Source organism: Suncus etruscus, chromosome 13, assembly GCF_024139225.1.
Source record: "Suncus etruscus isolate mSunEtr1 chromosome 13, mSunEtr1.pri.cur, whole genome shotgun sequence".
Taxonomy (NCBI): Eukaryota; Metazoa; Chordata; class Mammalia; order Eulipotyphla; family Soricidae; genus Suncus; species Suncus etruscus.
Genome location: NC_064860.1, coordinates 61,490,707 through 61,509,695, shown reverse-complemented (window position 1 = coordinate 61,509,695; position 18,989 = coordinate 61,490,707). Strand labels below are relative to the sequence as shown.

Below are 18,989 nucleotides of genomic sequence, written 5' to 3'. Positions count from 1 at the left end.
AAACAATGTAAATGGACAACAGAACACAAATTTAGACAGAGGCAAGTATTGACCTGCTCTAGAGAAACAGAGGGAATTATTTAATGGGTTTCCTCCGCATTCATATATTCTCAAATTAAATTTTATAAATTGAAGTATAAAAACTAAACTTCTTTAGGTTGCTAGATTGCAATTTACTCCTTTTTAAAAGTTGAATGTACCTATTTCACCCTAGTCTTAATTTTAGTTAAATATTTAAAAGGGAAAATAGTGCTATGTTATTGAATCCAAATTTGAAAAGTGTGATCATTAAACTATGCACCAACTTTGGTTGTTTCAGGAGAATTTAACAAGAAATTCTTTCAATCGTTCATTATTTAAATTGTGTCAGATCAAGGGAAACATGGCAGACATTTTTAAGAAATTTCTGTGATGCTATAAGTAAGTTGGCTATCAGGAAGATACATGGCTCAGAGACTACAGTTGGTGATGCTGAAGAATGAACGCAAATCTCCCACAAGCAAACGCGGAACTCCAGTTTTTTGAACCTTCTGCCAAAACAAAGGTCATCCCTGGTTTCTACCCAAAACAAAGGTCATCCCGGGTTTCTTTGTATCTGTTTGTTTACAACTTGGTTTCACCTTTCACCCAAAACAAAGATTGTCTTACATGTTAACTTGGGCTGGACAGGCTCAGGATAGCTGCCCCACGTTGGGGTGGTCTCTATACTCAATAAAAACGCTAGTTCTGGAGGCAGCAGGCTCTCCATACTAAGTAGAAGATTGCCAGACTAAACGTGTTTCATCCTCAGCCTGATTTGGTTTATTTCATGCATGACTCTGATTCAGATTCGTTCGCCTGATATTGGAGATATGGCATGTGGGGTGATTTTGTATCAATTATTACAGCATTTGTAAGTTATCTATTAAAATTTGCCTTTCATCCTTCTTTTTTAAAAAACTGAATCGCCAGTGCTCACTTTGGCAGCACATAATACTAAAATTGGAGCGATACAGAGAAGATTAGCATGGCCCCAGCGCAAGGATGATACGCAAATTCGTGAAGCGTTCCATATTAAAAAAAAATGTTAAAAAAAATTGAGTCACCATGACATGGACAGTTACACAATCGTTGACCTCTGAGTTTGTCATACAATGTTTTAATTCCTTTACCAGCCAGTGCCTAAGTTTTCTTCCTGCCACCCCCAGACTGCCCCTATGGCAGACACTTTTCTTTCCTCTCTTTCTCTTTTTTCCTTTTTGACACTGTGCTTTGCAAAACTGTTACTGAAATGGTATCATGCATATCACTTTACTTCCTTTCAGCACCCAGTTCTTGTACAGAGTGATCATTCTTATCTACTTTTATCAAATTGGGCCCTTATCTTCCCTAACAGTACTACCCCTCCAAGCCTCTGTCCTTCACACACATCTTTTTTTAATATAATTTTTATTTTAATCATAATGGCTTACATATCATTGACAGTAATATTTTAGGTACATATTAATATAAAATCAGTGGAATTCCCATCACTGAATTGTCCTCCCTCCACCTCCGTTTCCATCCTACTTCCTATATCCTCTTCCCTCACCCCCAGGACTGCTAGAGTAAGTGGTCCCCTCTGTGCCTAGCTTACTACTTAGTAGTCTTACACCTGTTTGGTCTTGGTACCTCTCTTATTCCCCCACCCCCCAATTGGGAGGCGGGACTAGATAGTTCAAGTTATATGGTTTTGTTTGAAGAAGAGAAAAGTAATAACCTGGAGAAAAAATAAGAAAAAAAGGGTGGAAATGGGTGGAGTCCTTCTAGAGGCTTTCATACTTGGTTTGAGAAACAAAGGAGAAAAAGAAGGTGAAATACCACAATAGTACATAAAGAACTGTCAAATAAAATATCCAGTCAGCATTCCAAACAAAAAAAGGGGGGGTATGCACCATATAAAGGCCATGGTATTGAGATAAAAAAAATGTGGCAGAGCACATAAGAAAAGAAGAGAGTCATCCTGGTCCATGTTTACAATGGGTGTTATTCTCAGATATTTTTACATATTCACAAATGAGTGTGATAATTCTATGTTTTTCCCTTCTCTCTCATTTATTTCACTTAGCATGGTACTTCCATTTCTATCCACATATAAGCATATTTCATTATTTCATTTTTCCTAACAGCTTCGTGATAAATTATTATTTAGATATACCATAGTTTCATTAACTACTCTTATTTTCTCAGGCACTTAGATTGTTTTTCAATTCTGGCTACACTAAATAGTGTCACAAAGAATATGAGATAATATCCAAGATATACAAAGCACTGCCAGAACTTTACAATAAAAATTTATTTAGCCCCATCACAAAATGCAAAGAACAGAAAGTTTCTTAAAGATGAAATACATATGGCCAAAAGGCCAAAAGGGCATAATGATGCCCACATCATTAATTACCAGTTATTTGCAAATCAAAATAACAATGCAATATCACATCATAAAACAGAGAGAGGCATACATCAAGAAAATTAAGAATCACCAGATAAAAGGAGAAGAAGACTGACTCTCTGCTGGTGGGAATGTTAACTAAACCAGCCATTTAAGAAAATGTTAAGGACATTTTTCGAATGCCCCTATAGTCAAAAACTAGAAGTTGTGCTTATGTTTGATTCTGCGATAGTGCACCTAGGTATATACCTTATACGCAATACCTTATGAGTCTTTGTTCCTTTATATTATTGTTAACTGAAAAGTTGAGCAGTTCCCATGACTATTCTCTCCTAATGCCTACCATAAGTTTGGGGATCTCCAAAATCACTATGAGTTGAAATATATTACAAGAACCTCCAAAACTGAAAAAAAAAATACCTGATAAACACCTCATTCTAAGTTATGACCACAATTTATAGAGGAAAATTAAAAGGAAGAATTCTATAAAAGTAAAACTAGGAGGAACCAATGCAAATCAATGTAGATAGTGACTATTTCTCTCAACAATTTCATGAGATTTTAATCAGAGTACTTCCTGTAATGCCAGTTCACCTGAGTCTTGATTTTCTGAGTTTTGTTGGGTATCAGACACACAAACATGATTAACTTTCACATGGCTGACCTTTATCTTCAAGAAGTTGAAGTGATGCCTCATGCCCAAGGTTCTATACCATAAATCATCTTGTTACAGTTGACAATCTGGCTTTGCCTAAGGCTTCTAGGTAAGCAAAGACATTTATATGAGGCAATATAATTTCAAGAGTTAGAAGTTTACCTTTCACAAGTAAAATTAAGAATCACATATGTTGATATGTTTCTTTACATAAATTAAAAGGTTTTTATCTTAAAAAGTTTACTTCTTGGGCCTGAAGAGATAGCACAGCGGCGTTTGCCTTGCAAGCAGCCGATCCAGGACCAAAGGTGGTTGGTTCGAATCCCGGTGTCCCATATGGTCCCCCGTGCCTGCCAAGAGCTATTTCTGAGCAGACAGCCAGGAGTAACCCCTGAGCACCGCCGGGTGTGACCCAAAAACAAAACAAAACAAAAAAAAAAGTTTACTTCTTGCAATTCAACTAATATTTCCACCAGTGTCTTATACTAATAGGTAATATATTTTTCTGATTGGAATGTGCATAAAACAATTTGGAGCTTGGGCCAGCACAATAGTACGGTGGGTAGACTGTTGCCTTGCACAAGACCTACCTGGGTTCAATCCCTGGCACATGATATAATCTCTCAGTCTTCCAGAAATAGTTCCTGGGCAGAAAACCAGGAGTAAGCCCTGAGCAACACTGGGAGTGGACCATACCTTCCTGACCTGTTTACCTGTCAAAAGGATCATTTATATGTTGTCCAGTTTTGGTCCTGACCCTTATTCCAAGATATGACACTAGGAAAAAAATTTGATTAAAAGCTCTGCTGCTCCTTTCAATATTATGTATTTTATTTATTTCATTATTGTATACACTACACTAACCTGCTTTGGAATTCAGGCAAAACACTATCTCTTGTACATGTTTTAGTCACCATGTTATTGTCTTACTTAGCTTGAGGAACTACAAAAGTAGTACTTGAACTAAGAGCTTGTAAGCAAGAGTTTATTTGGGGTCATCTAGAGAGAGGTCATCTAGATAAGGGGGAAGATTTATTAGAACACTATTTTGAGATTACTGCCATATTATGTTATGCTATGGTGTGTTATTCTTTTGAAACCTCATAGATGTCCACATAGTGTTTCTAAAACAGGGATCATTGATCTATTGTTTTATATTACTCACTGACCAAGGATTTTTGTATTCAAATTTATTCCAACTATCATATTTGCCATCAGAAGAGATGAGAGATAGAATTCAAAGATACTGATGCTAGATAACTTGATTAAAAACACCATAGTGTATATACAATGGAATAATACTCAGCTGAACGAGAAGATAAAATTACATAATTTTATGCTATGTGGATAAATCTTGATAATATCAAACTAAGTAAAGTTAATCAGAAAGAGAAGAACAAATAAAAAATTATTTCTTTCATATGTGGGATATGCATTAACCCATACAGAAGAACAACAGATGGAAAAAATAGCATAATCTAAGAACTGTTCTATAGAACAGAGGTTACTAGGACAGGATTTGTGGTCAGTTGGAAGTGTAATAGGCATGATGGTGAGGAAAAGGAAAAGATGTGGCAGGGAAATCTGAAGAGAATGGTAGAGGGGAAAGAGTTCTGTGGTTAAGGGTCCAGTATTAAAATGTATGTATAAATTATACCACAGTCAATATTGTAAAATTGAAAATAAAGCTAGCTAAAATAAAAAGTAAAATAAAATAAAAACACATAGAAGAAGATAACAATTGGTCAAAAGAAACAGGTACTGAATATTAGTCTATAGAACTGAATTTATCATAGCAGGGAGGTTGGGAAGGGGAATTTAGATGTGGGGGGAGACAATTTGATGTTGAGTGTGGTGTTAGAACACTAATGCTTGAAAACCTATCATTAACAGTATTTTAAGTTATGGTGCCTAAGATCTAAAAATGAAATGAATGGATATTTCTGAAAGAGAATTGAAGTACACGACGAAATTCTCTACACCAGATTTCCCTGCAACCATAAGATGGTCTTTGTAATGTAACTCTATAAACTTATCAGAGGCTCAATAATTTTCAAGATTACCAGAATCACCTGGTGATCTAATCAAGAATAGATAGAGGGAGCCAGAGAAATAGCACAGCAGTAGGGTGTTTGCCTTGCACTCAGCTGATCCAGGACCAATGGTGGTTTGAATCCTTGGCATCCCATTTAGCCCCTGTGACTGCCAGGAGTGATTTCTTAGCAGAGAGCCAGGAGTAACTCCTGAGCACTGCTGGGTGTGACCCCCCCCAAACAAAATAAAACAAAAAAATAGATAGGAGCCCAGACAATACAGAGGAGTGAAGGGACTAGAACTTTAATTATTTTACTATGTTCTCCAAGCAATTCTGAAACTTAACAAAGATATCTGAGTAGCATTTATGGTACTTTATATAAATTCTTTAGAAAGTAGTTTCCATATGACAGTTATTTAATAGTAAATTTTGCTGTTGTTAATATGAACTCATAGTATGTTTAAAATGTGGCCTAGGAATATTCCCATATTCTTCTTAACCCTAGTTGCATTGGTTCAGTTCACATAATTTTTATTCCCCAATTTTTGTTTGCTTGTTCTTCCTTTGCTTTTCCACACCAAGTGCTACTCAGGATTTACTCCTGACTATTTTTCAAATGCTCACTTTCCTTATTGCTTGAGGGAACATATGTGGTGCTAGGGATAGAACAGATTGGTTGTATGCAAGGCAAGTGTCTTAAAATTCTGTGCTATCTCTCTGATTCATCAATCCATGTAATGGTTACTACTGATTTATTCACCTAGTACTTTGATATTATATCTTGACACCATTAATGTAACATACTAATCATTTTGATAGACACTTTATAGAGGTAACAAAGTGATATAGGCATTGCTATAACTATTTGATTGTGATTAAATTTAAGCTCAATGAAATGCAACACTACCCAGTTTAACTGTTACAAACTGAATTAGAAAATAAGAATTTGTAACTGCCAATTACTCCCCAATTATACTCTTCTTAAACAGGACAAATAAGTAATAGCAACTTATTAGTCATAGAAAGACATACCTATGGTTATTTTCAACTTCTTAAATGAAGGTAACCCAGTTAAATTCTAAATGGTAGAAATAAAATTATTTTTTCTATGCAAAAATTCGTATATTATTACATTTTGGCTCAACATGTTTATTTAATAGAAAGACACTTATTGGATACTTTCAATACAACAGGCATAGCATTTGGCATATTTTATATATCTCTAATTCGCTGTACAAAGTAATAGTGAATCTTCATATCTGTATTCATTCCAGGGAATAACAAATAATCTTGATAGCTTCAATAATCAGAAAACAAATCATCAAAAAATATAAGGGTGATAACATAGAGCAAATTTTATTTTGATTCCAATTTATTGCTGACTTGGTCAGATCTGTCTGCTTGAATTTTTAAAAATGACTATAATAGGCAGAACTTATTTTTGAACTTTGAAGTAGGACTACACTTTTATCATTTATTATTCATATTTTTTGAAAAAATAAAACCGGAACTGTTTAAGAGGAGGTAAAATATATACTTAGTATTTAATTTCAGGTTGGATCATATCTTTTAATATTCATTTATTTTTATCTGTAGACTCAAATTGATTTGATCTCATTTTCTCTAGATATGATCAGCAAAAGATAGTCTTATGAACATTTATAGTTGGGTCAAATGCCCAAAATGACAATTCTATTCACTGTAGCATTTTTTTTGTCTATGCAAATTTGCTAATTTTTTTTCTGAAAAGCAGTTCCAGAAGTTTTTTAAAAGAAATATATTTGATATGTTATTTTTGCATTCTTTGAGCAGACATCAACATAGTTTTTGACAGCTTATTTTCAGCAACTAAACATGAAGTCATGGTAAAACAATCTAAAAGCATTTACTCGAGTGTTAATGATCTGTTTTGACTCTTGTCTACTGTGGTTGATGTTTTTCTTTCAGCATAGGCTGCTGAATATAAGATGACATTTGGTAGTTGGGTTCTTCCCATGAAAAGTGTAATTTAATTACAGAAAGGCCTGATTTTCTAGATTGAAAGGTCAAGTGTTATAATATTTATTTGGAAGAGGCAGAAATTTTAAAAAGCTATGCAGTGCCAAGATAATACAGTCAAATGAGAGCAAGACACTTGAAATGAGGCAACATTTTAAAATCCAGTTAGTATCATTGAGAGAAAGAGATGCATTCAAATATAAATAAAAGGTTTATCATAATAATCATTTATGGTAATTTTATTATCTCTGAATTTTCCCTAAGGATAGTTTTTAAAAATGTCAAGAAGACAGATTCAGAAGCCTGGCTAGAAAACTGTATTTGTCTCAAAATATCACAAGACTGAAGAACTATTCAAATGAAATGGCTTCTAACCTAGCTAATTTAAGTCAGGCCTTCCCATTTTCATTTCTGTTCACCATTTTCTCTCAAACATCACACAAAATTGATTGAATGTTTTGTTTATTTTATTGTTTTGGGCCCACACTTAATGTTTTTATAGAGATAACTGCTAGCTCTATGCTCTAGTGTCATTTTTGCTGGGTCAGACACCCTCTGGGGTGCAGAAATTGAACCCAAGTTGGCCCTCGCAAAACAAACACACTACCTAATATACTCTTCCTCCAGCCCTGACTGAACTTTTTTTAGAAAAAATCCCTTACTTTAGATAAAATCCCCAAAACTCTAAGGGTAGCAATCAATTCCAGATAGATAGATGCATTACTCAGTTCTGTAAAAAGAATGATAGACAATGTGTGTCAAAGCTTCTGCTTTAGTGTCTAGTGCTTAGCTCTGAATCCATCACACAGGGTTGAGATAACTAACTGATTTTAAAACAATCTGAAATAATAGATTGACTACGTTACACCAAATATTAAAGCATGGTAGAAGCATAACTTGTTAAAAATGAGTTCAAAGCTGTGGACCATTCCTAACTAAAAGCGTGAAGAAGAGCAAACAATGTGGCGGGTATCTCCTGGCTTCTCACCATTTGACTTCATTTCATAAGTTAAGTAATGATCAAAGCATCTAAGAGGATCAAGAAAATGACTCAAAGTTTCCTGTCTAGAACTGCTGAAAAGGGGACCAGTTCATTCATTAGACAATATGGTGTGAGGAATGTGAGGAGCTCCATTAAAATATCTTCCAGCTTAGCATTGGTATTAAACTTGCGCCTGCTTTAGTACTTCAATGTTGCAAGTCAGACCCTGAAGAGGTTGACTGATGGAGGGATGGAGGATGAGGTCTTTCCCCTCCAGCTCGGACGCATCTGCCACCCTGTTCAGCTGGGGGTTCTGAGGTGAAGCGGCAGTCAGGCTTGTGGAAATATTACCTTTATTCGGTGGACAAGACTGAAGTCCAAAGCCTCAGCATCAGTTCCAGACAAAAACCCCTCGCCTTCCACAGTCCCTTGTTTTTATCCCCCAGAATCAGGTACCACCCAATGGTGGGATAGATACCACCCAATGGTGGAAGCAGAATCAGGTACTACCCTAGGGTGGGGGGCAGAAAGACAGGTCACACCCTAGGGTAGGGCACAATCACCGATCAGGGTAGGGTCAGTAACATAATAATCCCATAAAATGTTTACATAAACAATACCCCCATTTGTTTTTAGTAAACAAACAATATTGTCTACAATTATTAAAGGAAAAACTAGTCAATAATAAAAGAGCGGCTGTTTGCATGAGCGCATCACAGGAAAATGTAAAGAAAAACTTCTAACCTAAACACAGGGTGTCTAAAACCAGAAACATGTATCCAGGAATCAACTACAAGCTCCTGAGAAGATAAATCTAAGACATACGTAGATCCTTCGAAGATACCCCAGAAAGGTTGTGCAGCAGGTGAGAAGAAGCACCTTTTCTTTATTTGTTGTTGTTGTTGTTGTTGGTTTTTGGTATTAGGTTTTTGGATCACACTTGGCAGCACTCAGGAGTTACTCCTGGCTCCATGCTCAGAAATCGCTCCTGGCAGATACCGGGATTCGAACCAATGACCTTATGCATGAAAGGCAAATGTCTTATCTTTATTCTATATCTCCGGACCCATTTTCATTCAAGTCCAGGTAGACCAGAGGCCAATCTTTGAGGGCATTGAATTAGGCCCTTATTTTGGAGGAAGAAACATATACCTCCTGCACAGTGGGGGCCACTGCAATGATGATCAATAGGCTTCTGAACTTAATCTAAGTTCTTAATCCAGGCTGAAGTCCATATGATGTCCGAAATTGATGTACCAATTCAGTCGATTATTTATAGATGGGAGCTTAAATCACAAACCAAAACAAAATGTTTAAGTCAGAGACCTTCCCTGTGTAAATAAACAACTTGAGGATCTATCCAAAATGGATGGAACCTCCTATAAACCTAGTATTTTGCCTATGATGCGCCCACGCAAAAAAACCCAAGAACAGACAAAAATATCATTTAGGAAATTATAGACAACAATATCTAACCCACTAACCTATAGTCAAGAAAACAAAGCCTTAATGTAATACAACATCAATTCCTAAGATTAAAAACTAAAATAGGAAAACATTAATTACAATAGTCAAAAGAAGTGTAGTACCAAATATAAATTCAAAAGATTACAATTATAAGAGAAATACAAAAGGTGAAATTTCTATAGAGTCCAATACCAATCTGTAAAGATGAGGGGTCTGGAACTCCGAAAAACTGGCAAAAGACACTTGATGGGTCTGGAAAAGCGGGTTAAAGCCTGGTACAGAATATAACATAAAGCTGAAGGAAGGCCAGTACAGTCATCCATGTGTTGGGGCATCCCCAAGCATTATATCATTACCATCATGAGTTGGTTGGGCTTCTACATTTCCTTTGGGATCGGTGCAATCTTGGGGTAGCCATTGTAGAAGTGGTCAATAATAGCATTGTGTATGTGGAGGGAAAACCGGAAATTTAGATAGCACAGTTTAACTGGGATCCAGAGACTGTGGGTCTTAGCCCTGGATCTTTTATCTTGGGTTATATTGTGACACAAATTCCAGGTGGCTTCATTTCCAACAAGTTTGCAGCAAACATGGTACAAAACTCCAACAGTCATGGATTTTTTCCTCAGGCAGAGATCAGGAGGCTTGTAATTGTGGGTGAAGGAGATGAGTTGCACATGTGAAGGGAATCCTGAAAATTAAATTTTAAGGACTAGGAAGAGAGAAGGAAGGATAAGAAAGACTAAATTGGGGAAGATAAAGTTAGGAAAAAGGAAACTACATACAAAATATGCAAAATAGACAGACACTGAACAAGACATACACATACAGACTTCACAAAATATATGGCCATAACACTCACTCATACCAAAAATATTTGTTGGAAAGGATCCAAAATAGAGCAAAAGAAAAAAGAATTCAGCTGAATCAACTAAAAGCGTTTTAAAATGTAATAGCCGGCAACTGTTTAGATGAATCATTTCAAATTAAAAAAAAATTTTTAATTGCAGAGCAGAGCAGATCTGAAAGAGAATTTTATGCATTATACAAACATGGAAAACTCTACTATAAGTGTATAACAGTTATATATACAAACTTATTGTATAACAGTAACTCTATGATAGTCAATCATAGGCGAGAAGCACTGTGAAAAAAGTCCACCTAAAACTTATCATTATGTCAGCGTCTTAAACCTAAATTGAGGGAAATAAAGCAATGATGTTAAAATAAAAGGAGTGAAAGTCGTTAAATGAGTATATCTAGAAAGAAAAACAACATTATTAAGATGAGAAATTTTTCTTTTAGGTGAATTTGACTAAATTAAATTGTAAGATTTCATGATTAACTGAGACCTAGAGCAATAATGAAATTAAGACATAAATCCACCATACAAGGAAATACACTGGGGGTCCATGATTTTCAATCCTATTCATTGATCATGCCTGTAGAAAGAATCATAGAACATTAATAGCATCTGATAATGAAGTGAAATGATTATCTGGTATTCATTGTAGATCTTTAAGAAGTATAAAACAGGATGTATGCTGCTGTGGATTTCACCAATGTATTAGGGACTTTTTTAATCTTGTCATCAAAATTGATCCAATGTTTTGCAGCAATTTTACAGTATGAAGTACAGTGCCCATAGTGAACTTTACCATTATGGTTTGGTACTGATGATAAGTTTTATTTCTTAATCTTGCTTTTATTCTCTGAAGTGAATTATACTAAATTGAGGTCTTCGAAAGGAAATTCCACATAATTGTGCGATTTTTTTAATTGTTTGCCATCAAAAGCAAAATGTTTCAAGTGTATTATAAGTACTGGTGGCAGTTTACATAAATACGTTTTCTTTGAAAAATCTCTTCTAGTTTTGCAGCTGTTGCACTGAACTTTATTGTCATCCCTTAACTCTTCTTTAAAAAATTCATGGAGGCATTCCTGTAACGTACATTTATCTGTAGATGTAACAGCCAGAGACAAATCAACAAATGTCTCATAAACCTCAGAGTTTTGGTGGCATGTGAGACACTGTAGTATAGATTTGAATTGTCCTTGAAAGAGATCATAAATAATAGATTTGTGAGCCTTTTCGTGTTCTGGACTAAATTGTTCATAATTTTCATTTTCCATTAGATGTGTAGTTTTGTCTGTCAGTAGATTTACAGTAAGCAAGTCCTTATATAGTCCCTCTATTCAAAACATCAGTAGTTCGTGTGAATCCTGCTGATTGTGTCCAGGAAACTGGTCATTAAGTAAACCAATTGTTATTTTGAAGCTTTCAGGGTTAATATATCTATGAAATCCATTTCCCATTGTTTTGATGAGCTGACCAGAGTCCTCAGTAATATTACTGTTGTTAATGTCTTAAGTATTCTGTTTTTGCTCTGAAGGGGAGTTTATAGTGTGAACCTGATCATTTGTGCTAGCCCGATTTCTAACAAAGCGTAATGGAACCCAAAATTTCTTGGGAAGGTTGTCATTTGTAGAAACATAGGCATAACCCCTTCCTCTCAGGAGAAGATATCCAGCTATCCATTTTTCATCCTCCTTGATTCAAATAGGTTTATGGGTTGTTTCTTGTCTCTGAATATCTTCTTTAAAATGTCTTTCCACTGCAGTGTAACTTTCCCCTTGGGGTAAGTTTAAGTAATTTAGTGTGATAAGAGTCAAAGATAGCAAATCCATTGGTGGCAAACCTCTTTTTCTACTTTTTTTGTAATTGAGTTTTTAAGGTTCTGTGAGTCCTTTCTACAATGGCCTGTCCTCTACAATTGTAAATGTCTTATCTGCCATTCTTTACAAAAAAAATTTAAAAGCTTTGCTAACATAGGCTGGCCCATTATCAGTTTTTATAGAATATGGAATACCCATCACAGAAAAACATTGTAAAAGAAAACTACAAACAGCCTTAGATTTTTGAGAAGACATAGGAATTGCCCACATAAACTGAGAAAAAGTGTCCACCACAACATGAAGATAAGGTTTCCTTGAAAATAAATCTGTTTGAGTTATATCCATTTGCCAAAGTTCGTTAGATTGTAAGCCTCTTGGGTTTGCTCCTGCTATGTGAGTCTTTTTTGTTAAAAGTGCACATATGTTGCAGCAAGTTTTTCCTGCTGAATAATAGGAGAATATTTCTCCTGTGAAATCTGAGAGGGCCCTTTGTAGAGATTCATTAAGAGCCAATATCAACTCAATTTCCTTTTTTGGTATTGGCAAAACTATTATATCTGGGTCAAAACCTAGTAAAGATATAGATCTGAGTCTTGCCTTGATAATAATCTCTGAAATCAGTTGCAAGTAGGGGACAACTGAGCAAGGCTGTTTCTTATGTAAATACACCCATTCCAAAGGTCCTGACTGTTGCATCAAGGCCCCTATAAGGGTTTCTATAGTAGGGAAGATTAACAGAAATACCTTTTCTCCTGGGATGAATCTTAAGAGAAACAATTTTTGTAATCTGCTCAAGAAGATGTCCAATTCATTTTTGGCAGCTGTTGTTGTTTCTCGGACTATCTAAAGCAGGGTCACCCTCCAAAGTTTTAAACAAATTAGACAACTCTGCATTTGGGATTCCTAGTGCAGCAGGGAGCCAATTTACGTCACCTAAAAGCCTCTGAAAATCATTAAGCGTTCTGAGGTTTTCTTTTTTGATAGAAATTTTTTGGGGACGTATTGACGTCTGGTCCAAAATAAAACCCAAATATTGATATGGTGGCATTGTCTGTATTTTTTCTAAAGCTACTTTTAGTCTTGATGTTTGTAAACAATTACATAAGAGTATAAGTCCTGTAAATCTTTTCATTGCTCATTGTGAGCAAGATATCATCTGTATAATGAAGTATCATGGCTTGAGGAAATTTTTCATGAGCATGGCTCAAAACCATTGTTGGGAAATTCAGCATGCCTTGGGGGAGAACAGTCTTTTGGAAATGTCTGCAGGGATGGGTGTTGTTGAGAGAAGGACCTGAGAATGCAAAACGCTTTTTATCATCTGGGTGGATAGGAATATGGTAGAAGCAGTCTTTCAGATCAATTATAATTAGTGGCCATTTCTTTGGAATAACTACAGGTGATGGTAAACCAGTCTGCAATTTTCCCATAGGTATCATGGATAAATTTACAGCTCTAAGATCCATCAAATGTCTCCATTTACCCGATTCCTTTTTTATAGTGAATATAGGTGAATTCCATTGAGAAAAAGATGGTTCAATATGTCCTAAACTTAGCTCTTTCTCCACTAATTCTGTCAGCACCTTTAATTTATCAGTTTTAAGGGGCCACTGGCGAGTCCAAATTGGTTTGTCAGATTACTATTTTATTTTTATTGGTGCTGGTGTTTTTATGGTAGTGACCCCTACTAGAAATTTTGGGTTTTTAAATCAAAAGAAGGTTTGGGTTCTTCTGGAGCTAATGGGATGTGGAATTCTGTTTTCCACTCTTTGTGTAGGTCACAGCCTCACAGAGATGGTGAAAATGGGCCCACGTGAGGTCTGATTATAGCTTTTTGATTTTCTGGGCCGTAAAATATTGTCCTCGTACTCAACAGACAGGAGCTCAGGCCTCCTACTCCTTCTAGCGAATACGGGATTTCCTGTAGAAGCCAATTTTCTGGCAATTCTTCATCAGAAATTACGGTAGCCTGAGCACCTGTATCTATCATGCCATCAAAGGGTTGCCCTTCCAAGTGAAGTTTGATCATTGGATGTTCACCTTTAAATTTAGTAACCAGAGCCATGATTGGGTTTTGAGCAGCACCTGGATCTGTGCTTCCAAAACCTCCAATTCTAGTTTTATCTGAAGTCCCAAATTTGACATAAGGCACTATTACTATCTGGGCAATCGCTTCTCCTTTTCTAAAGGTCCATGTAACTGGTATGGTAATAATTACAATGATTTCTTCCATAGAATTTGAGTCAATAACATCAGTGGTTACTGATATACCCTTTATGTTGAGAGAACTTCTGCCAAGAATCAAACCCATAGTATCTGGGGGTGGTGGGCCCACAATGCCATTTTCTAACATGTAGGGGCATGCTCCTGGGTAAATTGTAATGTCCTCTGGGCATAATATGTCTAATCCGGCACTCCCTGAAGTGGAGTGAATTAATTCCCTTATTGTGATGAATTTTCTTTGGCTGGGCTTGGAAGGATTATTGTCTGTGAGCTTTGCCCCTGATTTGGAAGGGCCTGGGGGAGGCCCTGTGGGCGTTTCCCTGCATCTTGTATGTGTGCCCTTGAGGAGCTGAATTTATAAGAAAATGGCAATTTCTTTTGATATGCCCCTGTTTTCCACAATGGTAGCTGGCAATTTGCCTCCTGGGGATTGTGTTAAAACCTCTACTTAGGTTAATATCAATGAGGTTTCTGGATCTGCAATCTTTCACACAGTGGCGATTCTTTTTGCATTTTGGGCAAAGACCTGGTTTACAGAAAGTGCCCTGTCCCCGAGGGGAGTAAGGCATCATTCCCTTGGTAACTGGGAAGCTTTATACCATGTCTAAGTGGGTGGGTATTGGGGTTTCCCATAGACATTCTGACAGGCATAAAGAAAATCATTCACATCTGCCTTTCCATTTAGTATTCAATACTAATCTACAGGCTGAATTTGCATTATGATAAGCCAAAGATTTTACTAGGAAATTTCTCATCTCCTCATCTTCGACTTGTAACTTCAGAGCATCTTTAATCTTATCTACAAACAACTCATAAGGGCCTTGGGTAATTTTTAAAAAGTTTCCTCTACCAATGTTGTTAGAATCAATTTTTTTCCCATGATGACAATGCAATATCCCTAATTAAATTTAAGATTTCTTTAGGTAAAGCTGCTTGTGTCTGAATATTTGCAAATTGATTTTCTGCCATCAATAATTCATACGATAGAGTAACACCTGCCACTTGTTTTTTCGTAACATCCGGGCTATATAATTTGGCTTTTACGCCTTCTGAATAGTACATTTCCCATTCAGTTCACTGTTTAGATGAGAGGCATATTTCAGCGATTCTTTTAAAATCATACCAATTCCAAGATTAGTTATAACTGCAAAGTCTTAGTAACTCCACACTGTATGGTGATTTTGGACCAAACTCTTTTTTTGTTGTTGTTGTTTTTTTTGGTTTTTTTGTTTTTTTTTTTGGGGGGGGGGCCACACCCGGCAGTGCTCAGGGGTTACTCCTGGCTGCCTGCTCAGAAATAGCTCCTGGCAGGCACGGGGGACCATATGGGACACCGGGACTTGAACCAACCACCTTTGGTCCTGGATCGGCTGCTTGCAAGGCAAACGCCGCTGTGCTATCTCTCCGGGCCCTGGACCAAACTCTTTACATGCTTTTTTAAACCGATCTAATTCTTCCATCTGATATGGTACATAGTTAGAAACATTTACCCCTTTACGTGTAAAGGGGATGAGGCCAGATTAGCAAAATTATTCTAAATAGAGCTCTGAGGCTGTGCGTGTGGTTCATCGTCTGAATCTGCACTGTTGTGCAATTCAATTTTGTGAATAGAATCAGGCCTCACTTGTGGAGTTAGCACCGGAGGTTGATCATTGTCTGAGTCACTAGTGTCATGTGATTCTCTAGAATCAGGCTTAACTTTCCGAGTTGTTTTTCTTTAGCAAAAATTCCTATATTGTTGATGGTGGGCCTGGATTCGTCAGCCTGCACCTTGGTCTGAAATTTCGTCGGAAATATTTCCTTATTTTTCATACTGGTTTTAGCTTCACCATTTCTACACATTCTATTTCCTAAATACCAGCCAATAACTATGCTCACAGTAACAACGTGAGCCAACACAGAAATTCCACAAGCTATGACGGCTGGAGACAATGCAATTTTCATTTGAAATATAGACCACAACCATCCAACTACAGTGATTATCCTTAGATCAAAACCAATTAGTTTTAAAGAAAATGGAATAATCCACTTGTATAATATAGAAACAATGGGTAAGCAAAAAGGTGGCAGAATTCACATTACTACCCACAGAAACCATTTAATGGTCAGCAGAGGAAATTTCCAATGAAGTATTTCACTTACAGTTATTGAGGGTCCAGGTTCAGCCTGTCCGGGAGCCATTATATTGTAAGTCATCTCCTGAAGAGGTTGACTTATGGAGGGATGGAGGATGAGGTCTTTCCCCTCCAGCTCGGAGCACGCATCTGCCACCCTGTTCAGTCAGTGGTTCTGAGGTGAAGCGGTGGGTAAACAGCTCACAGTCAGGCTTGTGGAAATATTAGCTTTATTCGGTGGACAAGACTGAAGTCCAAAGCCTCAGCATCAGTTCCAGCCAAAAGCCCTCGCCTTCCACAGACCAGAATCAGGTACCACCCAATGGTGGAAGCAGAATCAAGTACCACCCTAGGGTGGGGGCAGAATACCATGTCACATACTAGGGTAGGGCACAATCACCTATCAGGTTAGGGTCAGTAACATAATAATCCCATAAAATGTTTACATACACAACAATATACACAATACTTTAACACATAATTTTGACTGCATGAAAAAAGTGCAGGCTGATCCTGACAGAGACAGTGGCTCTGCTGCTTAACCATTGCACACCACCTTTTCTAACTAAAATCTTATTATAAAATCACTGGATGAGGGAAACATGTAGATTTATTATGCTTAGACTTCTATAATCCATTTGATGCAGTGCCTTGCAAAATCTAACTTGAAAAATTAATACAAATTGATTTGGGCAGAAATGCTGTTGCAGGGATTGAAAACTGGCTCAAAGACTATAAACAAAGATTAACAACAAATGGCAGCACAATCAAGGAACAGCAGTTGAGTTTTATTGTAAGAGGTCTGTGCCCAGAGTGCCACCATGGTGAGTTTATTTTTGGTCAATAGGGGCTACAGAGGAATGAAGAAGATATGAACAAAAATGTTGCAGACTCTTAATCAGAAAAAGGGTAAAAATTAATTAAAAGAATTATTTAGAGGCAGAGCAATTGTACAGCAAGAAAAGGGCTGCTTTGCATGTGATCAACAGAGTTCAATCCCCAGCACCACATATGGTCTGAGTGCAGAGCCTGGTATAATCTCTATTGATTGTTGGTGTGTCACCAAAACAAAAACAAAGAAGCAAAAAATAATTAAATATGTGAATATTCTAGAGAGAATGAAAGCCAAATAAAAATTATAGAAAACATGAAAAAATTAGTTTCTTCCTAAGTCAAAGATTTAGTGTACACCTGTAAAATAGTTCAAATGATCTAAAGTACCTGATACTTTGCAATCTTTCTTTTTCTGTTCATATGCCAGTATTTATTTAAATTAAGAAATAATAGATTTCAGATAAATATATATGTTTAAATTTGAAGAGTTGATAAAAAACATTTTCCTATCCCCAATCTTCCTGCTTTCAGAACTGACATTTTCAGGTATAGGTTAATTTGCATGCTGACTCACCAAATTAAATCTAAAAACATAAAGTGGAAAGCATTTGTAGTTAGGCAACCAAAATAAATGTTAAAGAGAGATAAAAAGCAAATATAATTATTTGTATTTAGGCCTTATGATAATTCATTACCTTTAATGTAAAGAATATAAATATTCTGCCTATTGTAAATAAATAGATTACAGCTAGATTGAGATTCTATAATGTGTTGAGTCTTTTACTAAGAGTTTTTATTTTTGTCCATGTGAGAAAGGAGTTCAAAATAAAATCCAGGCTTGCTTTTTAAAGCCCAGGATATCCCTTGAATGTGTATCTCACTTGCTGGTCTCTGTGTTTGCTTGCTAATTTTCTTTCTTATTTCCTCTCCAGAGAAGCCTGGGTTCTCTCTTCAAAACATAGTTATCTCATTGTATCTTCACATAGTTCTAAATAAATTTCAATAATAACTAATACCCCTAATTCAATGTCACTATGTACCTAAAATACTAGTGTGAATGATTTTTTTTTTTTTTTTTTTTTTTTTTTGGTTTTTGGGTCACACCCGGCAGTGCTCAGGGGTTATTCCTGGCTCCAGGCTCAGAAATTGCTCCTGGCAGGCACAGGGGACCATATGGGGCGCCGGGATTCGAACCGATGACCTCCTGCATGAAAGGCAAACGCCTTACCTCCATGCTATCTCTCCGGCCCCAATGTGTGAATGATTTTTAATTCACTTTGGTCATAATAAAAATTGTTAATAAAAAACTATCACACAAACACATACAAAATAGTAAAATTCAAAAGAGAACTAGTACAGCAAATTTCCTTCTTTCAGATGCTAACAGATTGTCTTAGAACTGCAGTGCAAAAAAGAATCTATGAGTTCATTGATTCTAAACATCTTTACAAACCTGAACATCACTGAGAAATAAGGTCCCCAATAAAGACAGAATGATCTTGCAAAAGATTTATAGAATTATTACCCATATCTCTGCATAACAAACCCCATAGAACTCCTCTTCCTATTATGCTTTAAGATCTCACTTGTCCTTC

General features: G+C 36.4%; 1 non-coding gene across 1 annotated transcript; it reads left to right on the top strand.

The window, feature by feature from the left end:
• Nucleotides 1-950: 950 nt before the first annotated feature.
• LOC126026777 (U6 spliceosomal RNA) lies at nucleotides 951-1,058 on the top strand. The gene has a single exon (XR_007501998.1). It is a non-coding gene; the product is annotated as a U6 spliceosomal RNA (small nuclear RNA).
• The last annotated feature ends 17,931 nt before the right edge of the window (nucleotides 1,059-18,989 follow it).